Genomic DNA, 18,438 nt, shown 5'->3' on the forward strand with positions numbered 1-18,438 from the left:
GTCAAGTGAGTACATTCAAATTTTTCTTCAACAATGATATTATATAAAAACTGTGCTTCCTTTTTATTTACAGAAGCTAAAGCTTCGTTCAGGTCAAACTTTCAAACACAAGTAAGTATAAAAATATATATTTTATGCCACTGATTATTTACTGACAGACTAAAATGAATGTTTTCTCAAACACTATATTAAAATCTCATGAGAATCAAATATGCAAATGTGTTTTCTGTGATAATTGAGTATGTTAAACTTATAATAATATAACATGATTTGTAGTTTTATTTAGTTACTTGCCAGTAACTATTTAGACACTTACCATTGTCAAACAGGAAGAAATTAGGATTATCTGAAAGGATATTAATTTTCATAAAATGTGTAGATTCTTACATAAACCATTTCCACTGATAAATAATGTATTTTAACATATACTGGTATGGTTGTAAATACAAAAGGCAAGTATTCTTAAGTAAAATTTTATGAAAAGAGTGTCATTAAATATTTCAGGTTTAAGATGTATTTCGTACATTTATGAGTAAACTGTGTGTTGAGTAACATTGCTATGCACATAATTATAATGCATTGCTAAGAGGATGCCAGGATGAGGACATTTAATCTTCATTTTCTTAGTATCCTACTTTGGACAGAAAATTAAATAGGTATATTAAAAATTAACATGAGAAAAGAAAAATGCGTAACTTTTATGGGAAGAGAAGGCCTTCAAGGAAGGCCCAGAATATAACTGGAGTCAGATACTTAGGTATTATGTTAGACAAAAAGTGTTAGCTCTTAAAGGACAATGATTTTTGAGGCTTAAAATGAGCCAGGTATTTTTTATTGTGGAATATATAGTAGTTTCTCAGACTTGAGTTTTCATCTTTCGGGTAACATCCTAACATATTTTTAGTATAGGAAGTCTTTCCTTCACATTAAATTTGCATGTTCTGACTTTTCATAATTTTTAGAGTATATATATATATATATATATATATATATATATATATATATATATATATTCCCTTGGAGGGAATCCTCCAAGGTCTCCTACGTAATCCTCCATTCTCTCTTGCAAATTCATGGCCTCTTTGGTTATTGTTACATGCACATATGACCATGTAAATATACATGGATGCTCTTTAATAAAGCCTAGTTTGTCTCTTTACTGTTAACTGTATATGTGCTTCCAGGGCTAACAATTTGAAATTTGATAGCAAATTGTTGTATTCTTTCATGGGGAAAGTTATTTCCCCTGCTCTCATGATTTTTTAGTTACCTAGAGAATATTTTGTGTACCATTCTATGTTTTAAATGAACCAGAAGAAGGATACCATAAACTTATTATTCTGCTAATCATCGAGTATTAGTGAAAAGGAGAAAGAGATTACAATGATGATTTTTGAAAGATATTTTTAATAATTTCATACATGAGCACAATGAACTATGTTAACACCTGTCCTCATTTCTTACTTCAACGTTCTGTCATGTGTCCTGATAATGTAAACTGCTCCTCCAATCTTTATGGTTATTTTATGAATTTTGTCTGTTTGGTTTTTGAGAGCTCACTAAGGCAAGTTAGTGCTGCCTGTATGTACTTGGATGTAGGCTAATCCATTTAACATGGGAGTTCTACTTGTAGCCATATAAACATACCAGAATTAATTTCTCCATCTCAGGAAGTATCAATTCTCGAAAACTTGTCAGTAAGGGATGAGGACTGGAGATCATCTACCATATGCAATAGGTGGATTTTCGCTGGCTGACTCATATGTGGGGACTATTTCTCCTGTGAGTTCAGGACGTAATGTCCATGCCTTATGCAGGAGAGCACATTTCATAGCACTTTTGTCCTTCCTCCAGCTCTTAAATTCTTTCTTCCTTTGCTTTCACAATATGACTTTGAACATTGCTGTAGCAGGAGTTAAAACAGATGCACCAACTAGAGTTGAGAAGCAAGTGTTTAATTGTCAATATCATTGACTAGTTATGTCTTTCTCCACTGAACTATGTTCACTGTAAATATAAGCTGCCATTATAGGGTATCTAACAGAAAACAAACAAAAACAACAACAACAACAACAACAACAACAACAACAACAACAACAAAATATACCCCAAATCTGGATTTCATCTTTGTTCTGCTTGACAGTATTTCATACCTGATTCCGGAATCATATTCAAGATCCCATGGATTAGGACATAGGCCGTAGTGTAGAATCTGATATTTTAAATTCTACTAAATTGCCATGCTATCAAATCAATTAATATATATCTATGTCTATACTACAGTCCAAGGTGCTCTCATCTTGAAAGTAATATTATTTTTATCTCCTTGAAAGGCCATAGGAGTGAGGAAAATGGTGTGAGATTTCTCTAGCTGTCAACAGGGTAGACATTTGATAGGACAGGACATCTATGACCTTCCTTGTACTAAGTAGAGAAGCCTCAAAGCCTGCTATTGAGTATACTTCCAAAATCAGTATTTCTATTGCTGGAGTACTTCTCTAACCCAAGGGAATTAATATAAATACAGTCTATTTAGAGAAGCAGAATTATTATTTTTAAAATGCCTAGTTCACAACAAAGAGAATGTCAAATGCCTAAGCTAGTCTTTGAGTAGTTCTAACTTCTTTATATTACTGAAAGGGGATTTTTAATCTCTTTAAAAATCAGACATAGGAAGTAAACAAAGGAAGAAAATAAAGTTGATATAATTTCTCAGCACACAAACAGAGGATCTGCTGCAATATCTAACATTTAGTTTCTCATGCATCTCTAGAACAAATCATTTAAGGTAGATTTACTTGTATTCAGTAGGAGAAGATGCAAAATATTATGTGAAAAAAACCAGTTAAATATACCATACAGACTTTCTATGCAAATGGATCTAGGAAGTGAATTATAATTAACTACTTCTCTATTTTTCTTCTTAGGATTTTTAATATTCATCTTCTTTAAGCCACTTATAAATTACTCGTAGCTCTAATTTTAAGTTTGTGCGTCTCTCAGGAATATGGGTTATATTTAAACTGATTATGTGTTTCTGAATTCTGAGCATAGGAAGCCATAATGCCTTTGCTATTGTACAGTCAAAAACATGAATATACTGAAGTCTGAAGATAAGGATTTTGTTTTATTTAAAAAAAAATAGTCACTATAGTCTCATTATACCAAGTCCAAAAGAGATATCATGGGATAAATATGCTGTAAATATTTATATTCCTTTACAATAATGGGAGTCACAGATAAAATTCCTATGTACCCTTCTAAACATTTGCATTTTTGTGTTAGTAAATGAACAATGAACAATGAACATGAGCAATCATTCTCAGATTTCACAAACAATAAGAAGAGTCACTTTATCTAGAACACTAGATATTTTCCTTTATTTAAGAAAATCTGAGCATGCTACAAAATTTTGCACATATACATATACAAATAACTTTATATTAATAATAATTTTAATAATTTAATAATTTTGTTATACACATATTATACACCCACATTTCTTTTTACCTTTTAATGAATAAGCCCAAAGATATTGATTATAATATGCGTGAGTGTAGTTCAGTAGCCTAATAGATTCGAGGTTGTTGGTTATCTTCCTTTTTAAAAACTTGCATGGTAGCTTTGGGTACTATTATATTTTATTTTTCATCTATCTATCCACCTATCATATATATATATATATGTACATATGTATATAATATTATCTATCTATCTATGATTTTTACACTCCAGATTTTATCCCCCCCCAATCTACCCTCTGACTGTTCCACATTCCATGTCCTCCACAACTCCTGTCTCCATGAGGATGTCCCCATCCCACCCACTTCATTAGACCTCTAAACTTCCTGGGGCCTCTAGTCTCTTGAAGGTTAGGTTTATCTTCTCTGACTGAACCCAGACCCAGGAGTCCTCTGTTGTATTTGTGTTGGAGGCCTCATATCAGCTGGTGTATGCTGCCTGGTTAGTGATCCAGAGTCTGGGAGAGTTCAGGGAACAGGGGGCAGGGAGGTGTTCCAGGTTAATTGAGACTGCTGATCATCCTATACGGCTTCCTCCATCTTTTCCCTAATTCAACCACAGGAGTCAGCAGCTTCTGTTTACTAGTTGGGTGCACATATCTGCATCCGACTCTTTCAGCTGCATTTGAGGTCTTTTGGAGGGCAGTAATGGTAGGTCCCTTTTTGTGAGCAACCCATAGACTCCATAATAGTGTCAGGTCTTAGAGCCTCTCCTTGAGCTGGATCCCACTTGGGCCTGTCACTGGACATCATTTTCCTCAGCTGTTCTACCTTTTTGTCCCTGTGGTACTTTCAGACAGAAAGAATTATGGGTCAGAGTTTTGACTGTGGAATAGCAACCCTATCACTCATTTGATGCCTGTCTTTCTGCTTTAGGTGAGCTCACCTGATCTCTCTTCCCACTTTAGGGCATTTCATATGGGCTCCTCCTTTGAATGCTGAGGTTCTATAACCTCCCAGGTGTCTAGTACATTCTAAAGGTTCTTCACAACCTCCATCCTCCCGAGCTTGCTGTTTCCATTCTTTCTTGAAGGCCCTTAGTGCTTCAGTCCTTTTCACCCACTCAGTAGTAGGTCATGTTCCCCTCTCCCATCACTCCTATCCCCTTTCACTCCAAGGTTCCTCTCTCCCTCTCCCTCTCCACCTGTGCTTGCTTTATCCTCCCTCCCAAGTGGGACTGACGTCCTAACTTGGGCCCTTCCTCTTGTTGACTTTTTTTGAGTTCTGTGGACTGTATCTTAGGTATTCTGTACTTGTTTATTTTGGAGGGAAGTGGGGTGATATATACTTATTAGTGAGAACATACTGGGTATGTCCTTTGGAGTCTGAGTTACCTCACTCAGAATGATATCTACTAGTTCCATCCACTTGCCTGCAAATCTCAGAATGTCCTCATTTTTAATAGCTGAGTAGTATTCCACTGTGTAAATGAACCACATTTACTGTATCCATTCTTCTGTTGTGGGACACCTGCATTATTCCCAGCTTCTGGCTATCACAAATAAGGCCACATGTAGCATGGTGGAGCATTTTGGGGGTATATTCCCAAGAGTGGTATTGTCAGCTCTAAAAGTAGATCTATTTCCAGTTTTCTGAGGAATCTCCAAATTGATTTCCAGAGTGGTTGTAGCAGTCTGCAATCCCAGTAGCAATGGAGGAGAGTTCCTCTTTCTCTACATGCTCAGCAACATGTGTTGTCACCTGAGGTTTTGATCTTAGCCGTTCTGATTGGTGTAAGGTGGAATCTCAGGGTCCTTTTGATTTGCATTTCTCTGATCACTAAGGACATTAATCATTTCTTCAGGTACTTCTCAGCCATTTCAGATTCCTGTGTTGTGAGTTCTAGATTTAGTTCTATACCCCAATTTTTGATTGGGTTTCATGTTTTTTCTGTGGTTAGTTTCTTGAGTGTTTTTTTTTTTAATTTCCACAACAATATGATAGCTTGTTAAAATCTTTCTATAGTTAGGTGGCATTCATATACTTCATTCTTTATATTTTTTACATTCTTTGTTTTTTAGATTTTATTATTTTATTGGATATATTTTATTTAAAATTTAAATGTCATCCTCCTTCTCAGCTTACTCTCCAGAAACTCGTTAACCCATAACCCCTCTCCCTGCTTCTAGGAGGGTGCTCCATCTCCCATCAACCCACCCAATCCCTCGATCTCTTCACCCTGAAATTCCCCTACACTGGGGTATCCTGCCTTGAGAGGATCAAGGGCCTCTCCTCCCATTGATACCCAACAAGGTCATCCTCTACTTCATATGCAAATGGAACGTTAGGTCCATTCCTGTGTTTTCTTAGGATGGTGGATAAGTACCTCTGAGCACTATGGGTCTGGTTGGTTGATATTGTTGTTCTTCCTATGGAGTTACAAACGACTTCAGCTATTTCACTCCTTTTTCTAAATCCTCCATTGGGTCCCTGTGCTCTGTTCAATGGTTGGCTGTGAGCATCCTCACCTGTATTGGTAGAGCTCTGGCAGAGCTTCTCAAGAGACATACATATCAGACTGTCAGCAAGAGCTCCTTAGCATTAGAAAAAGTGCCTGGGTTTGGTGGCTGTATATGGGATGTATTCCCAAAAAATCTCTGGATCACCTTTTCTTCAGTCCCTGCTGAACACTTTGTCCCAGTATTTCCTCCCAGGAATATTTTGCTCTTCCTTCTAAGAAGGGTTGAAGAATCCACAATTTGTTCTTCCTTCTTGAGCTTCATATAATCTGTGAATTGTATTTTGGATATTCTGAGTTTGGGAGCTAATATCTGCTTATCAGTGAGTACAAAACATGCGTGTTCTTTTGTAACTGGGTTACCTCACGCAGGAGGATATTTTCTAGTTCCATCCTTTTGCCACAGAATTTCATGTAGTCATTATTTTTAATAGCTGAGTAGGACTTCATTGTGTAAATGTGGCACATTTTCTGTATCCTTTCCTCTGTTAAAGGACATCTGGGTTCCTTCCAACTTCTGGCTATTGTAAATAATGCTACTATGAACATAGTGAAACATGTGTCCATGTGATATGTTGGAGTATTTTTCAGGTATAAGCCCAGGAGTGGTATATCTGGGTCCTCAGGTAGGACTATGTCCAATTTTCTGAGGGACTGCCATACAGATTTGCACAGTTGTATCAGCTTGAATCCCACCAACAATAGAGGAGTGTTCCTCTTTCTCCACATCCTCACCAGCATCTGCTGTCACCAGAGATTTGATCTTAGGCATTCGGACTGGTTTGAGGCGGAATCTCAGGGTTGTTTTAATTTGCATTTCCCTGATGACTAGGGATGTTAAATATTTTTATAGGAGGGTATTGGCCATTCCATATTCTTCAGTTGATTATTCTATGTTTAACACTTTAGTCCATCTATTAAAAGGGTTATTTGATTCTCAGAAGTATAACTTCTTGAGTTCTTTGGACATATTGGATATTAGCCCTCTACTGGATGTAGGATCAGTAAATATCTTTTCCCAATATGTTGTTTGCTATTTTTGTCCTATTGACAGTGTTCTTTGCCTTATAGAAGCTTCTCAATTTTATGAGGTCCCATTTCTTGATTCTTTATCTTAGATTGTAGACCATTGGTGTTCTGTTCAGGAAATTTATTCCTGGTCCCAGTGTTCGAGACTCTTCCCCACTTTCTCTTCTATTAGTTTGAGTGTATCTGGTTTTATGTGTTGGTCCTTGATCCACTTGGACTCGAGCTTTGTACAAGATGATAAGAGTAGATTGATTTGCATTCTTCAACATACTGACTTCAAGTTGAACAGAACCATATGTTACAAATGCTGTCTTTTTTCCACTCGATGGTTTTAGCTTCTTTGTCAAAGATCAAGTCACTATAGCTGTGTGGATTCATTTCTGGATCTTCAATTATTTTCCATTGATCTACCTCTCTGTTCCTGTACCAATATCATGCAGTTTTTATCACCATTGCTCAGTAATACAGCTTGAAGTTATGGATGGTGATTCCCCCCAGAAATTCTTTTATTGTTGAGAACAGTTTTTGCTATCCTGAGTTTTTTGTTTTTCCAAGTGAATTTGATAATTGCTCTTTCTAACTCTGTGAAGAATTGACTTGAAATTTGCTGGGGATTGCATTAAATCTATAGATAGCTTTCAGCAAGATGGCCATTTTTCAATATTTATCCTGCCAGTCCATGAGCATGGAAGATCTTTCCATCTTCAGAGATCTTCGATTTTGTTCTTCAGAGACTTGACATGTTTGTCATACAGATCCTTCATTTGCTTCTTTAGAGTCATCCCAAGGTATTTTATATTATTTGTGACTATTGTGAAGAGCAGAGTTTCCCTAATTTCTTTGTCAGCTTGTTTATTCTTTGAATAGAGGAAGGATACCCCTTTGTTTCAGTTAATTTTACATCTAGACACCTTGGTGATGTTGTTCATTAGCTGTAAGAATTCTCTGGTTGAAGTATTTGGGATCACTTAATATTCTATTATATCATCTGGAAATAATAATATTTTGATTTATTTCTTCCAATTTTTTATCCCTTTGACTTCTTTTTGTGGTCTAATTGCTCCGGCTAGGACTTCAAGTACTATATTGAATAGATAGGGATAGAATGGGCAACCTTGTCTAGTCCCTGATTATAGTGAGATTGCTTCAAGTTTCTCTCCATTTAGTTTGATGTTGGCTACGGATTTGCTCTATATTGCTTTTACCATGTTTAAATATGGACCTTGGATTCCTGATCTTTCCAAGACTTTTATCATGAAGGGATGTATGTTGAATTTTGTCAAATGTAAATGAGTTGATCATGTGGGGTTTTTTTATTTGAGTTTGTTTATATAGTGGATTATGTTGATGGATTTCCATATATTCAATCATTTCTGCATCCCTGGGATGAAGCCTACTTGATCATGATGGATAATTGTTTTGATATATTCTTGGATTTGGTTTACAAGAATCTTATTGAGTATTTTGCCATTGATATTTGTAAGGGAAATTAGTCTGAAGTTATTCTTCTTTCTTTGGTCTTTGTGTGGTTTAGGTATAAATGTAATTATGGCCCATAGTATAAACTGTGTAGTCTTCCTTCTGTTTCTATTTTGTGGAATAGTTTGGGGAGTATTGGGATGAGATCTATGAAGGTCTGATAGAATTTAGTACTAAACCCATCTAGTCCTGGGATATTTTTGGTTGGGAGACTTTTAATGACTGCTTCTATTTCTTTAGGACTTATGGGGTTGTTCAGATGGTTTATCTGATCCTGATTTAACTTTTTTATCCAATATCTGTCTAGAACATTGTCTATTTCATCCAGATTTTCCAGTTTTGTTGAATATAGGCCTTTGTGGGAGGATATGATGATTTTTTTTTGATTTGCTCCATTTCTGTTATGTTCATTTCTGATTTTGTTAATTTAAATATTGTCTCTTGAGTTTTTATATACATTGTTTATTAACCCTCTATTGGATGTGGGGTTAATAAATATTTTTGCCAATGTATAGGTTACAAATTTGTCTTATTGACTATTTCCTTTGCCTTACAGAATCTTTCCAGGTTCATGAGGTCCCATTCATCAATTCTTAATCTTAGAGCAGGAGCCATTGGAATTCTGTTTAGGAAAATTTCCCCTGTCCTGTGCCAATTGGTTTAATCTCTTTCCTACCTTCTCATTTATTAAATTGAGTGTATCTGGTCTTATGTTGAAGTTTTTGATCCACTTTGACTTGAGCTTTTTGTATAGTGACAATTATGGGTCTATATTAATTTTTTACATACAGAAAGCCAGTTATACCAGCACCATTTATTGAAGATGCTTTCTGTTTTACATTTTATATTTTTGCCTTCTTTATCAAAGATCTAGTGTGCATAAGTGTGTTGTTTCATTTCTGGATCTTCAATTCTATTCCATTGGTCAACCTGTCTGTCTCTGTACCAATACCTTGAAGTTTTTATCACTACTGCTCTTAGTAGAGCTTGAGGTCAGGGATGGTGATTTACCTAGCCATTCTTTTACTGTTAATTATTGTTTTTGCTATTCTGGACTTTTTTCCTCTTCCAGATGAATTTGATAATTGCTCTTTCCATGTCTTTTAAGAACTGTTCTGAGGTTTTTATGTGGATTGCTTTGAATCAGTAGATTGCCTTTGGTAGGATGGTCATTTTTACTATGTGAATACTGCCAATCCATGAGCATGGAAGGTCTCTCCATTTTCTGAGATCTTCTTTGATTTTTTTCTTGATAGACTTGAAATTATTTTCGTACTGATCTTTCACTTGTTTGAATAGTTAGCCCAAGATACTTTATATCATCTGTAGTTATTGTGATGGGAATTGTTTCCTAATTTCTCTCAATCTGCTTATCATTTGCAGAGAGAAAGGCTATTGATTTATTTGTATTAATTTTATATCTGGCAATTTTGCTAAAGTTGTTTATCAGTTGAAAATTTCTCTGGTAGAATTTTGGGGTTGCTTATATCTACAATCATATCATCTTAAAATAGTGATACATTTATTTTTTTCCTTTGCCACTTTGCATCTCCTTGATTTCCTTTTGTTGTCTTATTGTTCTAACTAGCACTTTGAGTACTATATTGAATAGGTATGTGGAGAGTCCCTGATTTTATTGGGATTGCTTCAAGCATTTCTCCATTTAATTTGATATTGGCTGTTGGTTTGCAGTAAACAGCTTTTATTATGTTTAGGCATGAGCCTTTAATTCCTGATCTCTCCACTACTTTTAAACATGAAGTGGTATTGTATTAAAAGATTTATCTGTGAGAAAACATTCAGGTAAGTTCCATCTCAAAGGTCTTTTGGCTAAGCGTTTAAACTTTATATTATTTTCTATCATAGAGACTTCCATTCCACCTCTGGGAGGAATGTACATTTCTTCTAATTAATTGTGAATATTATACAATAATTTTTGCTCTTATCAAACCTCCCTCTATTTCCCTCATTGCTTCTTATGCCCTAATTATTGTCAATGCATATCTACTTTATGTGAACAATTTAATATCTGCACATATTACTGACCAAACAGGAGTTAGAGACAATATATGTCTTTGTATTGTATGAGATTTCCTTGGACAACCTTGACTAACAACTTTTCTCTGTAACCTATGAGTCACCACATCTCCAAAGCATGTTATTTTTCCCAATGTGACAACGATAGATACATACCTTGAAAGTGAGGACCAGCTCTCTGACTAGTCTTTTTTTTTTTCTTTCTTTAGTTTGTATTGGTTATTTTATTTAATTGCATTTCAAATGCTATCCCCCTTCCCAGTTTCCCTTCAACAAATCCCCTCTTTTTAATCCCTCCCCTGCTTTAATGAGGGAGCTCCCCAAACCACATACCCACTCCTTCCTCATCGCCTTAGCTCTTTGCTGTGGCATCTAGTATCCACAGAACAAAGGACTTCCTTTCCAATTGATGCCAGATAAGGCAATCCTCTGTTACATATGCAGACAGAGCCATGCATCGCTCCACGTGTATTATTGGGTTGGTGGTTTAGTCCCTGGGAACTCTGGGGCATCTGGTTGGTTGATATTGTTCTTCCCATGGGGTTGCAAAACTGTCCAGCCCCTTCAGTCCTTCCCCTAACTCCTCCATTGGGGTCCCTGTACTAAGTCTGATATTTGGCTGCAAGCATCTGCATCTGTGTTGATAAGGCTCTGTGAGAGCCTCTCAAGGCACAGCTATACCAAGCTCCTGTTAGCAATGCATCTTGGCATCAGCACTAGTGTCTGGGTTTCATGTCTGCAGGTGGGGTAGATTCAGCGGTGGGTCAGTCTCTTGATGACCTTTCCTTGTGTCTCTGGTCCACTCTTTGTCCCAGAATTTCCTTTAGACAGGAGCAATTCTGGGTTAATGTTTTTGAGATAGGTGAGTGGCCCACTCCTCAACTACAGGTAATGTCTAACCATTGGAGATGGTCTCTATAGGTTCTTTCTTCCCTTCGTTAGGTGTTTTAGCTCATGTCATCCAATGTGGGCCCTAGGAACCTCTTGCTTCCTTGGCATCTGGGACTTTCTAGTGGCTATCCCTAGTTTCCCATGCCCCACTGCTACATACCTCTGTTTAAATTCCTGATCATCAGTACTTCTCCCCAGGCTCCTGATCCTGCCCCCACTCCCATTTTTTCTCCTATTCCTCTCTCCTCCCCAGGTCTCTCTCTCCCTCTATCTTCCATGATCATTTTGTATCCCTTTCTAAACAGGACTAAAGCATCCACACTTTGGTCTTCCCTCTTCGTGAGCTTCATATATCCCGTGGTTGTATCGTGGGTATTCTAAACTTCCTCTGATTATTTAGAGAAACAGCAAGAGGGAAACTATGCTTAGTATTAGAAACTAGCCAACTCCACAGAGCTAATGAAGGTATTGTATAGAAGGAGTACCTACATTTGCCATTTTATTATTCTAGCTTAATTTCTAACTAGATTCTAAATATTTATGTTTATAAGGACATAGAACTATAATTCTCATCTCTCATTCAAGCAGCTTCTTTTTGGAGCACAGACCATCACAGGAAACTGCAACTGCAGAGTACCAGAAACCATGCGGTTATTGGGTCTTTTGAGTATAATACACACTCTGGTAGAGAAGGAGCCACATATGAACAGGAAAGCTTCCCCATTTAAATACTAGATAGAAGAGTATGAATCTGGTGTTTTACAAAATCGCTAGTAACAGACATATTTGATGAGGCATTGAATCAAAAATTCTATTTTAGCAAGACCACCTGTTCAACCTTAATAGTTATAATATTTTTTATTTAATAAATGTTTACAACAATGTCAAATTAATAAATATGGACAGCTAAAGCTCAGAGTAGAATCTGTGTCTTGACCATGAATGACCTTACTTTAGAAGATAATGCATTGAGTAGGATGGGATTTGTGAACTAAACATAAGAACATTTTGAGAAATAACTACATTAAAATAAAACTTAAATGGTAATATATAGAAATTGCTTTAGTAAAATGCAAACAAAACTGTAAGTAAAATTCCATTATATTTTCAGAGTCAGAATTAATGAGTCAAATTTTAGTAAAATTTAGAAATAACCCTGCCCTCTAGTGGTGATTAATAATTAGTAAACCATACAAAAGATGTTTCTGCTACTGCTGCAAAACTATATGAGAAGAAATATTAAAATTTTATAAATTAGCTAGAGCTAATTTATATTCTTTAAACAGTGCTTTCAGATGCTATTTTATAAAGTTATTCACTTGAAAATTTAAAGGAATAAAATGTCACCAAAGAAAAACATTATTATATCTTTTCTCATAAATGATATTACAAAAACTGATTTAAATTCATTAAAAGATTCCTTTTCCCATTGAGTTTATATTTTCCATTGAGAGCAAAGTACACAAACCTAAAATGTTTTGATCCAGCCCACCAACACCTAAATACTTATTGCTTTTTTTCTCTGTTAAAGGTTGGGTTTGATATTCCTCCTCTCTTGAAGAGGACCTTTGAATGATATAGGTGAAAAAAATTATCTAACTTGAATTGGAATTTCTTTTGGATCTCTGATATCTGTGTTTGCCTGCCCACCTTTCTTTCCTTCCTTCCTTCTTTCTTTCTTTCTTGCTTGCTCTTTCTTTCTTCCTTTCTTTCTTCCTTTCTTTCTTTCTTTCTCTCTTCATTTTTATTTCATTTCTTTAATTCATTATTTTTATTAGTAATTGTATTCATTTACATCGCAAAAGATATCCCAGTCCCAGGGAACCTCTCCACAAGGACCCATCCTAAAAACTTCCTTTTCTCCCCTCACCACCTTCTTCTGCTCCACTACTCCAGAGATCAGTGGGAGGGTAGGCCCTTGATCCTGTAGAGATTTGCCCTTTTTTGGTAAATTTCATATCTTTGTTCCATTAAAATAATGTAGGGGCTAGGGAGATTGCTCAACAGTTAGAAATGCTAGATGCTCTTTCCAAAGAAAGAGGTTTAGTTCCTCAGAAACCACATGCTAGCTCACAGCTCTGTCTGTCATTCTCTTCCCCAGCCCGCCCCTGTGTTTGTATCTCTCTCTCTCTCTCTCTCTCTCTCTCTCTCTCTCTCTCTCTCTCTCTCTCTCTCTCTAGCACACACACACACACACACACACACACACACACACACACACACGCACACACACACACACACACACCAAAAATAATCTATAGTCATAAAATTTTGAGGTTAAGAGCGTTAGTGTTAGAAATTATAAACTTAGAACGATTTGATCAGCTGCTCCATTACAAAAGGCAATTATTTAAAGATAATTTAGATGTGATTGGTGCAGTAAATTTCAAATCCTGAGAGAAAAAATGGTTTTCCCCCTTTTAGCTTTAAGTAGAAACCTTTCTGGTTTCCTAGAATCAGAGCTATATCAAGGTAATTTCCTAACGCCAAGAATCTCCATTTATTTCAATTCTGAAAGAAAAGCAAGTGTGGGGTACATGGGAGAAATTAGACATGAACAGAGGAAGGGATTGAGGGAAATTTAACATATGAAAGTATCAAAAATTAATAAAAAATTATGTAAATAAAAATTTGAGAAAGTTTTCTTCATAGTTTGTGTGAATTGACCATAATAGTAAGTAAAAGAGGTAAAAGGTAGGTAATCAGAAAAGAGAATGGATGGACAAAGAGACATCAGAAAAAATGAGGATGAAAGACAAAATTAAAAGGGAGAGAAACACAGGGTTAATACTGAGTTTTGGATCTAGGATGGTGGACCCAGAAACATAAGCAGGCATGTATGTCCCAAGCAACTGATTCCTTCTTGTTGTTCCATAGTGTAGTCAAAATCTTCTCTCTTCTAAGTGAAATAAGAAACATCCTAGCAAGTGTGACATATTTTAATATGATTTTGATTTATACAATGCTGATTATTAGTAAACCTGACATCTTCCAGGATCTTTTCTTGGATTCTCTTATGTCTTATTTGACCCCTCCCCTCACCACCCAGAAAATCTCATCAAGCCTTTTAGATATTTCAAATTTTCTTCTCTTTTCTACTACTTATTCATGTATTTATATTTTTATTATTAAAACATTATCAGGTATAATTTTAAAAGTATATTCCAAGTATGCTATGCTTTTATTACGATGATATTTTTATATGCCATGAGGAAGTAATGACGCTTCATTAAATTTTGTTGTTTCTATATTTGGAGCTCCATCCAATACAGTCCCTGCTGTGGTCACCTGCATGAACTTTCTCACAGCATTTTTCCTTGGAAAGGTATACACATATGCCCTAGATCTAAGGCTGTAATCCAACGTGTAGTTATTTTTACGTCCAGTTCAAACTAAGGACCTAGTGAATTTATGCTACACATATATATCATTATTAAAAATATATTGACACTGCATGAACAGTTTTATTTCTAGAATTTCTATCCTATTCAATGTTCTCTGTGTTTTCACTTCAATGTTATGTTGCTTTTACTTTTATTGCAGTTTGACATATTTTGGGATCAGGTAGAGTCTTTCTTTAAGATATGCTTGTTTGCTCCATAATATTTGGCTATATCACTTATGGTTCCACATGAATTTGATGCTGGCTTATATTTCTATTAGGAAAATGTCGTTAGAGTTCTGATAGAGGATATTTAGAATCTTATTTTTAAAACAGTTTCCACGATACTTTTGGTTGTTTTAACAGTTAGAGATCAGACTATCTGCCCATTTACTAATGCCTTTTTGAATTTGTTACATTACTGATTTATAGTTTCCAATATACAATTATTGTATAGTGATTACTATACAATTACTTTCGTGATTAAAAATAGGAAAGCAGAAAAATCCATTTGTTTCATATACTTGTGTTTACTTTAGGTGTGTATGTGTGTGTGTGTGTGTGTGTGTGTGTGTGTGTGTGTGTCTGTTTTTCTGTCTAAATCTGTGGGCACATGACAGAAGTCAACCTTGGTTTCCTTCTGTGTATTTTGCTTTTATTTCATCAAATTGAGGAATGAAATGAGAGCTGTATGCAATCTGTATGAATATACTGCTTGGGAAGAGCCCAGAATGTTTCCTTCCCTGTTCTAACTATCCACAGGCCTAGGGTTAGAAGCATCTAACCCCCATACAATCCAATTTACAAAGTCAACTCATGCAGTGTGGGTTCTCTTAGCTTCTCACTGAATGGCTCTATTTGGAATTAAACTAACTTTGTCAATATGTTCCATTATTCTGGTTCATTCCCATTGTCTTGTTTGCTCTGTTTTCACCTGTTTCTAGCACGTTCTCTCTGTCACTTGTCTTTATAACGCTGTCCTGCCAAAGGTGTCACACAATACTGTTGTGTTAAAAAACTAAAAAAGGTTTTCTTTTATCCCGCACTACACAAGTGGCGAACCAACACGTTAGGCAAGAATCCACTACATATTGAAGTTTTTCAGTCTCAGAAAGTTTTATTTTCTAAATGAAAAGTGACTGGGGCCATGATGAGTCATGTGATGGCCCAAGCATGGGAAACATAAACAAAGGAACAGAGGGAGCGTCTGTTCACAGGCTCATGTCCCCTACTGTGAAAAGTACAGGCTGCTCCTAACCATAGAGAGCTTAAAAACAAACAAACAAACAAACAAACAGAAAACCAAAAAACAAAAAAACAGAAGCTTTCTGCTTACTTAGCAGATGTTGATTAGGGTATGATTTATTTAAAATGCTGGTTTATTTGCTTTTAGCATATTTATATGCAGAGTCTGTCCAACTCACCTGAGGAATTTTGCATACGATTTGGAACTAGATAGAAATAAATAAAAGTCTGTAACACCAGGCAGAGTGAATACAGACATAAAATATTATAAGAGTTATTAATAAATAAAAGTCTGATGCTCCGTGTAGAGAACTTAACAGATAAATATATTTGGACTAAAATCTTAGTTTGACAAGTTGCTTACTTCTTATTGGTAGTGGTATTAGTAAAAATGTGATTAAATTGTTTTATTAATTAACCTAATAATACCATATGGCTTGACAATGCCAGCTAGAGAGGGTTTGTGGTTATTTTTGATAACCATAGCAGAGTCTCATATTCTTTTAACATGTGCTACATGGAAATTTTGGGTAAATTTCCTGACATGACAGATTAGAAAAGTCTAAACTGGCTCATACATTGTTGTTTAGCTTACTTCGTTTGTTAAAATTGTTCTAATTTTCATAATGGATGTGAGTCTGAGTTTTGTGATTATATTATTTCTCTGGGAGAGAATGTGAGATACACACTTTTCTGGTTGCAGACTAAAGAACATGGTATTTTGGGGAAAAGATATTGTCTTTGTGTTTTTAAAAAAGGGTGATGAGGCTTTGGACACCTTCCAGATTTATACTTATTAGATATGATAAATGTAGGCGACCTGAAAAACTAAATTCAAGAGAATGAAACAAAAAAGATATCTTGATTCTAAGCTTTTGTTTTGAGAATTATATATTAAAGAATGTGCAGCTTGCCAAGCTCGACATCAAAATGCTGAACTGGCCTGCTTGGATTCCTGATCTCAAGGACTTTTAGCCAGATCCAGATAAGACAGACATCTGACTACAACAGTCATTTCATTTTCCCTATCTCCTCTCACACACATCCCCATCCAGGATATCTCCACGCCCACATACAGCTTGGAGAATTCATTGAGGGGTCATCACCCTGATCCTCTAAACTTTGGGAGGCTAAAAGCGGTTATTGTAAGGTTGTATTTCAAGGTAATTTAGAAATGTTCATAATTGAACAGGGAGGAATTAGCTAGAATTTATTGTACAGTCATAATCTTATTTGGTAGAAATTCTTATATTTGTTACCAAGCTAAAGTTATAATATTTTACATTGCTACAGAATTTATTTGATACAAGTTTAGATTTTTTTGTTATGAATTTCTTATCAGTTTAAAATTTATAATGTTACTCTCATATATAGGCATTGTGCCTATACCACGCATTTTAGTATACAAGGCTTATACCCAGTTCTTTATTGCTGTTAAAAAACTAATGTGTGATGATTGAACATGTCAGTTAAGGATTCTGAGTTTATGGTTAGAGTCCTTTCAAGATAATTTATTAATATAATTAACAGACAACAGTCCAGATTACTTACATAGATGGTTTTCAAAAGCACCAGTAATCCCCCAAATATGACATTTAATGTCACTTATGTTTTTGTGGAGACATGTCTGCTCCTAACAACTCCCCTTTGGTGGATTCAAAGAAGAAATTGAACATCTCCATCTCCATGTGAGATGATGTATTGTGGCAAGACAGTCACTAGTCCAAAATTGTCTCGATTTATCTACAGACTATAGACTAAATACTTTCCAGAAAATGACACATTACAAAATATTTGACCGATAATTTCTCCCAAGCCAGAATGATCAGCCCTTTGAAATTCTGTGTTTCGGTAGTCTATCAGATGATCCTAGGCTAGAAGGCTGAAGATTTGCTCTCACGTGTTGCTAACTGGGGATTATACAAGTAGAAAATTTTCTCTACAACCGGTCTCAGTTCTAGAAGACACGTTGAGCTTCCTATATTTACAGATATATTGGTCATTCTCTGATTTCTCATGAGGTTGAAGACTAATTATAGTCTCATAGCTTACCCAGGCTATTTAACTTTGAGAATACATATTTAATTATTAAATAGTATACAAACTGGCCAGGATATAACATGGATGTTAAGCCTTTCTTAAGGTGGAATAGATAACTAAATGTTCTGTTTAACTGATAATGCGTTGGACTGGGTGCTAGGTTTATTTTATACTGTTTCTGCATACAGCGATGGAAATAAAAAAGGAAGCAGTGACATGCCTAGCTTTTTGATAGTGTGCTAGGGACTGGGAATCAGGACCTCATGCTTAGGCAGTAAGTGCTCTTCTGACTTAATTACATCCCCAGATCAAAATATTACAATTTTATATCTGAGGGTGGTAGACTCTATAGCCAT

This window comes from Rattus norvegicus, chromosome 2 (genome assembly GCF_036323735.1).
Source record: "Rattus norvegicus strain BN/NHsdMcwi chromosome 2, GRCr8, whole genome shotgun sequence".
NCBI classification, from domain to species: Eukaryota; Metazoa; Chordata; class Mammalia; order Rodentia; family Muridae; genus Rattus; species Rattus norvegicus.